Source organism: Onychomys torridus, chromosome 6 (genome assembly GCF_903995425.1).
Source record: "Onychomys torridus chromosome 6, mOncTor1.1, whole genome shotgun sequence".
In the NCBI taxonomy this organism is placed as follows: domain Eukaryota; kingdom Metazoa; phylum Chordata; class Mammalia; order Rodentia; family Cricetidae; genus Onychomys; species Onychomys torridus.
Genome location: NC_050448.1, coordinates 84,213,268 through 84,223,457, shown reverse-complemented (window position 1 = coordinate 84,223,457; position 10,190 = coordinate 84,213,268). Strand labels below are relative to the sequence as shown.

Genomic DNA, 10,190 nt, shown 5'->3' with positions numbered 1-10,190 from the left:
TATAACTTATTCAAGCTATTTATCACTTGACTTAAAGTTTAAAAAACTGTCTTCAACTTATCTTTCACCTTTAGGACAAAAATCTTGTTTTATTATACAAAATCCACCCTTATTAAGAGGTTTTTAAAAAAGTTTTTTACCCTCTTACCAAAAATATGTCTGTTTTCATATTTGTATCCTTTTCAACGTCTCTCTCTCTATTTCATAACAAGAGTTTAATCCAAACTATGTATGTGGCACAGTGTAGTAAATTAAGATTGTCTGTACATATATAGCCAAATTTCCAAGCTTTGTTCCTCCTGTAAGTCTTGGGAATATGTCTCCTCACTTGGATTTTTATGTCTTTTCCCCAAATGGTCTTACAGATTCTGAAAGTAGGAGAAAGTGTTATAGTCCCTGCAGGGCCTGCCAAAGTATCAACGCTCTTGAGTGCTGAGCATTCTCTGTAAACAAGAAAAAGCAGAAGAGGAAGTACACAGAGACCCAAATAGCTTTAGGTATTAACCCTCTAATTGCAGCTTTGGGTACAAAAGATGTTTATTCACTCCCCCTTATGTCAGCCGAGTTCCTTTAGATATGGCAAAGTCAACCACAGGCCACGTTACCTGCCACTTGGTTTTGAACCTTCAAAGACAGTTCTTTGCCCCTAAGTCAGAGCACTGGCACAAGAGACAGTGCTCTTTGGTGTCAGGCAGCCAGACTGACATTAGCAGACTTAGAAACCATTTGAAGGCAAACTGAATTGTCATAATCAGCTCTCTGCCTTTCTGTTATTTGTATAAAGGGTAACATCAAGCTTGCTCCTCCTTAAGATTCAAATACCAAATGAGGAGGTGGAAGAGGAAGGTATCAGGGCTTTGTTGAGCCCCATTAAGGGAAAGTATTTCTTCCTGGTCAGTTGTAGAATCTGAGTTCTACCTCTGGCCCTGGGTGCAGACACAACATTCTAAACTGTTCAAAACATAAGGTTACAAATACATGTTATTGTCTCCTCCCTTCAGAGTTACCTAGCTAGACTTGTCAATGATCTGGCCAGGAGACCACATCCTTAAGAAAGCTGATATACCCAAAGACATGTCAAGAGATGGGAGGAATAATTACTCCACGAATGGGCTACCATACATACCCTAAAGCCCTGTTCTTCATGCAGCTGCTTACAGATGTGCTAAGCCCGCTGCTCTACTGAATTCTAACTCAAAAGGGACGGCTCTTCCTTTCCCTCTTTCCTATTTGTTCTTCAGATAACAGCCAAATCACAGAACGTTTCCCCTGACTCTCATTCTTTGAAGGTGTCTCTCATCTCATATGGCTTCTTCCAAACCTCCATGGCTGCGCCTACCTGCTTCCTTGGACACTAACTCAAAGAGTGCCACTCACTCCCCATTTTCCATTCTTCCCTCCTGGCAGCTACAGACATTTACTGGTTTCCTAACCTGCTATGTTTCTCTTATTCCTGATGAGATGGTCCATGAGTTTCCTTCTGAGTCCATTTTCATTTATTTATTTTATTTTTCAGACATGCAATTCAGGCTGGCTTCGAACTGGCAATTGAACTCTTGATCCTCCTACTTTTACCTCCCAAGAACTGTGATTACAGAATTGCACAATTATTCCCTCACTGAGTCTCATGTGTATGTGTGTGTGCATGTGCGCGTGCACATGCGTTCACATATGTGTAGAAACCAGGGGTTGACATCTGGTATCTTCCTCAATTACTCTCCACCTTAATTTTAAGATGAATTCTCTCACTGAATTTGTAGCTTACAATTCAGCTAGACTGGCCATCCAGAAAGTCTCTGGGAACCTCCTGTCTCCAATTTCCCGGCACTAAGATTACAGGTGCACCCCACCATGTCTCATTTTTTTATGTGGGGTCTAGGGAATAGAACTCATGTTTGATATTCTGGCTAGTTCCCCCCATAAACATAATATTTCTATTAATTATTTTGGAATTTCATACAATGCACCCGATTCCTTCTAGGTCCATCCTCCCTTGCACCCCTGCCCCCCAAAAAAACCCAAACAACAATAACAATAACAACCTAAACCTCCACCAAGTCCAGTTTGTGTTACCCATTTACTCACTGGAGCATAGTCAGACTCCCAGCGGCAGTCCCATTAAGGAAAATTGAATCCCCCTCCCTTACCCTCTCCCCTAGATCCGCTCTTCCTCTGTTTTCCTTCAGAAAAGAGCAGGCCTCCCAGTAATGTCCACTGAATGCAGCATAGCAATTAGACCAGGCACAAATCCTCATATCAAGACTAGACAAGGCAACCCAGCCGGAGGAAAAGGGTCCCACAAGCAGACGAAAGAGTCAGAGACACCCCCACTCCCACTGTTACCAGTCCCACAGAAACACCAAGCTAACAATCATTACATGTATCCAGGGGACCCAGCTCAGGCCCATGATTGCCACTTCAGTCTCTGTGTATCACTATGAGCCCTGCTTAGGTGATTCTGTGGGCCATGTCCTCCTGGTGTCCTGGACCCCTCTGGCTCCTGCATTTCTCCCTAATCTCTTCCAGGGGTTCCCTGAGCTCCCAGGGGAGGTAAAGAATGGAGTTCTCCAATTTGGGCTTTCTTTCCACCTAATGTTTGGCTGTGGGTCTCTATATCCATGCCCATCAGCTGCTGGTGGAAGCTTCTTTGATTATGATTGGGCTAGGCATTGATCATACTTGTCTTTCTGGGTCTGGGTTACCTTACTCAGGATGATTTTGTTTTCTATCCATCAATTTGCCTGCAAATTTCATGATTTTTTTTAACAGCTGAGTAATATTCCATTGTGTAAGTATACCACATCTTCTTTATCCATTTTTCTTTGGTTGAGAGGCATCTAGGTTGTTTCCAGGTTCTGGCTATTATGAATAAATCCACTATGAACATAGTTGAGCAAGTGTCCTTGTGGTCAGATGAAGCATCCTTTAAGTATATGTCCAAGAGTGGTATAGCTGGATCTTGAGGTAGATAGATTCCCAGTTTTCTGAAGAACCGCCATACTGATGTCCATGCTGACTAGTTTTTCGTCAACTTGACACAATCTAGTTATTTGGGAAAAGGAACCTCTATGGAGAAAACACCGATATCAGATTGCCTGTAGACAAGTCTGTAGGGTATTTCATGATTGATGTGGGAACACTCAGCTCACAGGACAGGGGTGTGGAGGATGAGGGAGGTGTGGGAGTGTGAGGGTGTAGGCATCCACAGGGTGTAGGCAGTGGGGGATGCCACCTATCCCTGAGCAGATGGTCCTGAGCGATGTAAGAAAGCAGACTGAAAAAGCCATAACAAGCAAGCCAATAAGCACTTTTTTCTATGCGTGTATGGCCTCTGCTCTAGTTCCTGCATCCGGTTCCTGACCTGACTTCCCTCAGTGATGGAGTGTGACCTGAGAACTGAAGTAAACCTCTCTTCCTCAACTTGCTTTTGGTCATTGTGTTTAATCATAGCAATAGGAACCCAAACTAAAATACCTGGCAAGTCTTTACCAACAGCCATTTCTCCATTCTCCAGAGTTTGTTTTTAAACTCATTTATCAGTGATACTGTGGCAGTTTGAATAAAAATGGCCCCCATAGGCACATAGATTTGAATGGTTGGTCACCAGGAAGTGGCACTGTTTGAAAGGATTAGGAGGTGTGGCCTTGTCAGGGTAGGTGAGACTTTGTTGGAGGAAGTGTGTCTCTCACTGGGTATGAGCTTTGGGGTTTCAGGATTCCAACCAGGTCCAGAGGCTTTCTCTGGATCTGGATGTAAAACTCTCAGCTACCATGTCTGCCTGCACACCACCATGCTTTCTCCTACTAGGATAATAGTCTAAACCTTTGAGACTGTAAGCAAGCCCAAATTAAATTATAATTTTCTTTTATAAGAGTTACCATGGTCACAGTAAGTTACCATGGTCACTAAGACAAATACTAAAAACCTGAACAAGGGAACTTTAGCTCTCGAGTAACATCGGTAGGCTATTGTATTTGAGTTTTAACTTCAAGTTTCAGGTCCCACAGTGACTTGAAGGGCATTTGAACCACCCTCTCCTTCCCAAGCACAGGAGCCTGAGCTGATGTCGGGGAGCTGGACAGCTGGGAGTCTGGCCTCGAGCTCCCTAGATCCTGTGCAGATACTGCAGCTCTCCTCTGATCAGGACTCTGTAATCCCTTGGAAAAAGGAGAGGTGTCTGGGTCTTTGGAGCACATGCTCAACCACCCCAGCAAACTCCAGCTGTGAGCTCTGTGTTTCCTCCCACCGTGTTGGTGAGTGTGAGGTTCTGTCAGCAGACTGCTGTCAGTGGTGGTGGGAAACTGAGTCCCCCTGCCCTCTGTGTCTGGTTCTTGGACTGAGATCACAAATATGGCCAATGTACTGATTCATTTAGATGCTCATTAGCTTGATGATCAAAAGCCTTCACCTCCAACCAAACCCCCTAAAGGAAACACCGAGACTCCAGCTGTGCTGTTTGTCACGTCACTTCTTATTCATGTAACTCTAGGCTGTGGGACAATGAAGTTTTGATAGTTTCAGACTAGAGGAGTCTTGGGAACAGTGATACGTGCTGGATTAAACTCTCAGGTTGGGGGCATGACTTTTTGGTCCTTATATTGAGGGGTAAGCCTCCTGGGATGACAGATTCCCACAGTCTAAGTGTGAAAATTGAGCCCTGCAGTGAAAGGAGGGAGAGCCGCCTTGTTCTCTGTTGATCTGGCCAGCCTCCAGGGCACTGCCAACTTCCTGAGGACCCAGCAGGGGGAAGGGTTGTGGGCAGGGAGCCACCACAGCAGGCCTGCCAATCACTGCCTCTGGTATCTGAATACTCAGACCTGGCCCTGGAGATTGTAGAGTTTGGACTGAATTTCACTACACTTATTGGGCTTCAGGCCTTGAGTTTGGCCCATCTGGGAGCGGGGAGGGAGGACTGAGGGACCTCATGCAAGCAGACACTGCCCCACTGTGCACTGAAAGTGAAGTCCATCCTGACTAAAGCCTGTCTGCTCAGTCTCCAAGGCTAGTACAGAAAACACACCTGTGACTCTGGGCTACTGGGATGTCCATGGGGTGAGTTAAAAGGTTAGGCTGCTAAGTGGGAAGGGTCCTGGGTTGGGTGGGACCCAGTGAAGTGTTAGGCCTGGTTCCAGGAGGAAGAAACTCTTCAGCACTTTCTAGAGTCTCCTTCCTGTTTCCTGCCAGGAGTCCTGTACTTGCCCCTGTTCTATTGTTAGGAATATAGAGGGAGGCTTTCCTAGAGGAGGTGAGGTCGATTTAGGATCTCACTGATTGTGACTTGTTACGATCATTTCTCACAGCTGGGTCACGCCATCCGCCTGCTCCTGGAATACACAGAGACAAACTATGAAGAGAAGAGATACACCATGGGGGATGGCAATGACATTCTTCTGGTCAGACTCTTCCCCAACTCTGCCCATTGGTGCCCACTGGCTTCTGCCTGATTTCCTGTTTCTCAGCTCCGTGGCTTTCCTCCAGATGAACCCGGAGTTTGCCCCTTCCAGAAATCTCCTGCGGGTGCAGCTTTGTTTTTCAATACATGGGCGTGGAGCACTGGCTCCCTCTCAACCTCTAATTGTGTGGGGTTTGCCTAGTGCTTGCCCATACCTTTTGTAAAGCTTAGTCATGTGGGGCCTACAGGTTTCGAAGGAATATTCACTTGTGCAACCTTGGAATATGAGAACGAATAGGTCAGTTTACAGATTCCCTACCTTAGGGGTGAGATAAATGATAAATGGCACTGGTGACCATGCGGAAAGGTCCTGAGGCACAGCCACAATGGCCTAGTAGCAGAGAGCTTTATTAGGAGGGAGAGGGATGGCAGGAGAAGAACCAGGCCTGGGGGAGACAGAACAGAACAGAGAGAGGGTGGTGCCTGCCTCTGGCTTTTTAAGGGTTCCTGGTGAACATGTGCAGGCAGGCTTATGGAGCTACACCACACATGGGCTGACTGTGTGACCATGCCACCCCCCCCACAAGTAGTCACCAGTGCACACTGATGACATAAGATGCAAGATGTAGGCCCGGTGGTGGTGGCACATGCCTTTAATCCCAGCACTCGGGAAGCAGAGGCAGGTGGATCTCTATGAATTCGAGGCCAGCCTGGGCTATAGAGTGAGATCCAGGACAGGCACCAAAACTACACAGAGAAACCCTGTCTCAAAACTCCCCCACTCCTCCCACCCCCCAAAAAAGATGCAAGACACAAGACCCTTTGCTTAACTCCTGAACTGCACATGTGTGGTCATGCAGCTGGAGTGAGAGCAGAATTCTAACAAGGGGGGCTTCCCCTGACATCTTGGGAGGATCTCAGGGAAAGGGAAGAATGTACAGGGAGAGATATTTTTACATTATTTTGTCTACTATAGCTCCTAATGACAGAAGCCAATGGCTGAGTGACAAATTCAAGCTGGGCCTGGACTTTCCCAATGTAGGTGCAGGGAAGGGGAGGTTTGGGGAAGGCATGGTGTCCTCACCTCATCTCCTTGTCTGGCTGAGGTGGGTTGGGATCAGAGCTTCTGCTCACCTCCTCCCATTCCTGGTGGCTGCACAGTGTTTCTGTGATGGGCTGTGTCCTAGCAATTCCATTCAGTGGGTAGCGTGTTCATAGAGGGCTTCTAATGGCAGGCACACTGAGTGCCAGGTCCTGTGTCTGTCTTTACCCAGGGAAGAATGTTGGGACCTTATATCCTATTGAACTGTCCCTGATTGTCTTTCCAGCTGCTCTACTTATTTGATGGATCATACAAGATGACCCAGAGCAACACTCTACCTTGGCCACAAGCACAACCTGTGTGAGGCTGGCTGAAGGTGGGGGACAGAAGCCATCCTCTTGGGTGGGATGCTGAGAGTGAGTCTGTGCTGAGTGTACGTCAGGTCGGGAGACAAGAGGAGAGGGTTTGTGTGGACATTTTGGAGAACCAGGTTATGAACACCTGAATGCAGATGAGTGTGGTATGCTACAGCCCTGACTTTGTGAGTCCTTACTGGGGCACACAGGGGTTTGAAGGAGGAGTTAAAGGCTTGTGTTCACATCTACACTTGTTCAATTTGGTATTTGAACCCACCCATTATGATTCTCCAAGGTTTCCTATCCAGCCAACACACTCACCTCCTTAACCCCCACATCTTATTAATAGACACTGTGTATCAATGCCTAGAAGTATTTAGTATTACTGTGACAGCCATGTTTGGGCATTTAGTTCCTATATATTCTTGTATTCAGAATTCTCTCCAACTTTGAACTTGACCACTGTTCATCTTGCCTAGTTGGTCACACACCATCTGCCTGCTCCTTGAGTGAACAGATTCAAACCAAAAGAAAATGTCTAATATATTCAGAAATCTATCCAACAGTTTTTCCAGAGCTGAGTCCCTGGTAGAAGCAATACTCAGGGCCTCTCTCTCTAATAGGCAGCTCATGGTCAGCCTGAGGACCTTTGTCCCTTTCAGCATCAAACATGGCTCAGCTTTGCTCACGCTGCTCAAATATTGACTCTGTTCTTGTGTCATCCCTTGGAAATAATCTGGTCTCTTCTCTTGAGACAGTTAACTACTGTGCTTCTCTGGTACCCCTTCTCTGGTTCCAGGTGCAGCACCTGTCAGCTACCCTAAAGTCCTGGGTGTAATACACCATGCCTGGTTTGGATGCCAGTGGTGACAGATTCAGAGACAATGTGGCATTCCCATCTAACTTAGGCATTTGTGTGGCATTTCTAACTTAAGATCTGGGTAACTCTGTGACTAAGCAGGAGTCTGATTACCTAAACCGTGATGCATTACAGAAAAGCCTGCACAAGCCCAGGACTAGAAAGGAGGCTTCCCTTCTGCACAGCCCTATGAGGTCAGCCTTTCTCCAGGGCTCTGGGGTCTAAGGGTTGTGACAACTGTTTTCTACCTCAGGAGAAATGGAAGCCAGAGCACTTAGAGGGCCTCCCAGATCAGCTGAAGCTCTACTCTGAGTTCCTGGGGAAGCGGCCATGGTTTGCAGGGGACAAGGTAAAGAAGGTAACTGGTGAGGAGGAAGAACTACCATTCTTCCAGATTACCAGATCCCATATCACTGACCCTGCTTCCTGCAGATCACCTATGTGGATTTCCTTGTCTATGATGTCCTTGACCAGCATCGTTTATTTGAGCCCAAGTGCCTGGATGCCTTCCCAAACCTGAAGGACTTCTTGGCCCACTTTGAGGTGATGCCCTGATCCTCCTTCCTCTTGGCTGTCCTTCCCTTCCCCATTTCCAGGACGCTTCCCTAGTCCTGAGGGTTAAAAGAAGAATAACAAGGATCTACTGAGCACTGGCTTTCTGCCAGGACTTGTGATCAGCCGCTTAGATCTGTGCAGTCAATTTATCATTGCAACAGCTGGCAACCTGGATAGAATTAGATGTCCCACTGGACTGATAAGGAATCTGAGACTGTGGAGAGCAAGCTGCTTGCTCAAGGTCCTAGTGCCAGCAGAGACTGTTGTGGGCTTCTGAATGCCTTTGCCTTCTAAAGGCAGCATTCAGTGAATGTCTCTGATTTGTGCAAAAAGGAAAGTCAGGCCTTTGTATATCCTGGGTTCCTGCCCAGCACCTGTGGTATGCAGAACATGTGAAAAATGTGTTTGTTCCTGCAGCCATTAGGCTGAGACCAAGGCAGACTGATGTGCAGCACCAAGACATCCTCAAAGGTCCTGCCTGATCTGCAGAATGGTGTAATTAGTCATGTGCCTGACTAGGGAAGCATTGTGATCCTGGCTGTTCCTGTGGAAGATTTTATCTCTAGTTCTGTTGGTGGTCGGGCTCTTTTTTTTTTTTTTAAATTAAAGATTTATTTATTAAGCACACAGTACTCTGCCTGCATATATGCCTTCAGGCTAGAAGAGGGCACCAGATCTCATTACAGATGGTTGAGAGCCACCATGTAGTTGCTGGGATTGAACTTGGGTCCTCTGGAAGACCAGCCAGTGCTCTTAACCTCGGAGCCATCTCTCCAGCCTATTGAGTGTGCTCATTCCTCTTCTCTTCTTTCATATCTCATGGTCCTCTATGAGATGAGGTCATGCTTTTATTTTTATTCAGACTCTTTGGAATTTTCCTCTGTTGTGTGGCACAGGTCGGCCCCAGCAGGACATGTGGTAATGTCCCTCCATCCTGGGACTGAGTGCAGTAGGCAGGGCAGAGATGCATGTGGTATTAATGGTGGCCCTCATCTCACAGTTACTCACAGCCATGCTGAACTCTCTGCTTTGACATGAACAAGACCTACTTTTTCACATCTGTGTATTGGAGCTGTTAGCACAGCAGCAGACCTCAGCCTGGAAGTGGTTCTCCTTCTCCACTCTCCATGAAGGGATGCATTTGTTTTTCAGTTAGCTCTCACCAGCTCTGGTTCTGGTCCACCTGGAGTGGCCTTGGGGGTGTGCAAGAGGTGTCCTGGCTGAGGAATGGGGTGTTTGTAGAGTGCAGAAGCCCTTGTTCTGAGCACAGATGGGTGTGGCTTGTTGGGGTAGCTCTGGCTCTCTGTTGGTCTTTAGAAATCATCTGTGCACTTTTTCTGAGGGGTCCTGGAGCACACTCCACTGCATCAGAGCTAGAGATGAGGTTGGTTGGGGCTCAGGGAGAGTGCTCAGGGCTCAGGTGGAGAAGCCTCAGCTTCAGGGGAACTGCTGGAGCTGGCCACTTCCTGCTTTGCATCCCTCTCACCCTCTCCACTCACACTCAGGGTTTGCTGAATCTCTGGGCAGGACCTGGGCTCTCTTCTGAGCACACATGCCAGTTCTCAGCCCTGTTGGCTTTCTGGCTCCTTGCTTCTCCTCATCATGGGTATGTGAGGACAGCCAGGAGTGACAGTGCCCCCTATTGGAGGCAGGAGGGGAGTGCACAGAGAGCAGATGGCAGCCACAGAGCTGGGCTGAGCCTCCCAGCCATGGGAGAAAGAGGAAGTTTCTTAACCTCTGGGTACCTCAGCATCCCTGCTGAATGGTGATGGTGGGACTTGACTGGTTTTGCAGGGTGGTTGGGTGGATTTTCTAGATCTGGCTTTGAAAGTCTCTTGGATGTTCCTAGAGTGAGTTTGCTCACCTGACATCCTGCTTTCTCCTTCCTGCTCACAGGGCCTGAAGAAGATCTCTGCCTATATGAAGAGCAGCCGCTTTCTCCCAAGGCCTGTGTACTTAAAACAGGCCACATGGGGTAACAAGTAG

The 10,190-nt window shown here is 47.3% G+C and overlaps 1 pseudogene; it reads left to right on the top strand.

Moving 5' to 3' along the window:
• Nucleotides 1-3,879: 3,879 nt before the first annotated feature.
• On the top strand, nt 3,880-10,190 carry LOC118586238 (annotated as a pseudogene).